Genomic DNA, 1,836 nt, shown 5'->3' with positions numbered 1-1,836 from the left:
CCGGAAGGGCCGGTGTCTGCACACGTCCGAGAACGCCGCCGCTCCCCCCGCCTCCCTCGCCGCGGCTAAATGAAATGTTTTTATGAGAGGACAGAGCGGCGGAGGCGAACAGGCGGGGGAAATCAGACGCCGTGTCCTTCTATCGATTCCCCCGCCGAGCCAAGGGCCAATCTGCGCATCTCACATCCGGGCCGCCCCCGCCGAGGGCTGCTTATCGGCTCCTCGCCGGTGACTCCGCAGCCAGTGAGCTTGTGACATCACAGTCGCGTGACATCATAACTGTTGTACCTGGACAGCTTCATAGCTAAGCAAGCTGTGGGTGGTTTCATGCAGTTTGCTTACTATGGACCAGTGCTACAGAAGGTAGCCAGCTGTTTGAGTGATGTCATGTAATGTTGTTGCTTGGTTGCTCCCTAACTGGCAACAGTTCAGTACCTAATGACTAACTGAGCATTTACCACTAGGCTAGTGTATGTGTACCCCCCTCATACAGAGCTGCCCCGTTGGTTAAGCAGCCTTGCAAAGCACAAGACCGTGACACCCTGTCTCTGGTTCAGACCTTCGCACAGGGTAGCGTTGCTGGTGCTAGCGCTGGCCTGATCCCAGTACCATTCACACCCAGGGCAGTGACGCACTGCGTAATTAGCACCTCGCTGCTACTCCATAGCCGTTCTGTCCTGCCAGAACATTTTTGTGGAGCGGTGTGTGGTGTGGGGGTGGTTGGGAGGGGCTCGCTCGGTCCTCACTGTGTGAGGGCAGGTTGGTCGGTGACTGACTTTGTCGGTTTCAGTCCAAACTCAGCCTTCTCGTTCTCATAGTGTAACAGTCAACGGTTTTGAAATTTAGCCGCATCCCGTGGCTGTCTTTGTGTAAGGAGGTTACAGTACAAAAACACTGTGCGAAACCCAGAAGGGAAACACTAACGAGAAGAATGGCTAGATCTTGTCTGACAAAGAAATTTATTGAACACAACAACTCTATCAATCAAAGAACCAGCTGCACACAAAAAAAAAAAAATACCGGAGTTTCATTTCCGTCTTGAGAGCGACTCCTTCCTGCCGTTGTCAGGGTATCCAGGATGTGACTGGTACTGACTTCCTGTCCCTGTAGCCATGGGTCTGTGCATAGATAATCGAGCTGCACATCACTGGGCCTTCCTGTTCTCACTATGACTGGCTTTTTGACCACGGGGCCAACTCCCGAAGCCTTAGAGCCACTCCCCCCTCCAGCAGTCCTGCAGTAACAACGGTGTGGTCAGACGGGGGCGCTGTCGTGCCCTCTGCGGGTTTGAACTTTACGTGTTGTGTAGGATGATGTAATGTATTCTTCTGAACCACAATCACCCCCCCTCCATAAAAGCACAAAGTGAACTTACAAGGGGGGGGGCGAGAGAGAGAGAGAGATAGAGAGAGAGAGAGAGTTGAGCGGCGATCTTGCCCGTCGCGACTTCAGAGAAGGTCAGAATGGAGCGTGTTTAGTTTGAATGTGAGCAGGGCCCTCTTTCACAAAGCAGGATTATTGAGTTAGCTGGATAACTGCACTCCGCAAAACCAGGAGCTCTCCCAAATGTGGAACATGGACTGAAGTAAAAAGAGCAGTTCCGGGTTTTACTCCGAGCGGTCATTCGGCTAACTCAGTAATCCTGCTTCATGAAATACCCCCCAGGAGATGGTCTTAGAATGTCAGTGAAATGTGCGGAGCTGTGCTGAGCTGTGCTGAGCTGTGCTGGAAGCTTCAGTGCTGTGCGAAGCTGTGCTCTGGAAGGACAGGTTCTCTGGGTGTGGGGTAGAAGATCACAGTCCCTGCTGCATCTGTGTCCTCAGTCTGTCTGTAGCT

The 1,836-nt window shown here is 52.8% G+C and overlaps 1 protein-coding gene across 2 annotated transcripts in view; it reads left to right on the top strand.

Annotated features, from left to right (window-relative positions):
- LOC118208330 (forkhead box protein J3-like) overlaps positions 1-1,060 on the top strand; it is a 116,193-nt gene extending 115,133 nt beyond the window's left edge. For both annotated transcript variants that reach the window (XM_035382906.1, XM_035382907.1), the window contains one exon: positions 1-1,060. This exon is cut by the window's left edge and continues 1,250 nt beyond it. The gene's annotated coding sequence lies outside the window, so the exon portion shown is untranslated.
- Positions 1,061-1,836: the final 776 nt, after the last annotated feature.

The sequence above is a fragment of the Anguilla anguilla genome, chromosome 11, assembly GCF_013347855.1.
Source record: "Anguilla anguilla isolate fAngAng1 chromosome 11, fAngAng1.pri, whole genome shotgun sequence".
NCBI lineage: Eukaryota > Metazoa > Chordata > Actinopteri > Anguilliformes > Anguillidae > Anguilla > Anguilla anguilla.
Note: the sequence above shows the minus strand (reverse complement) of the source record. Positions and strands in the feature narration are given on the sequence as shown.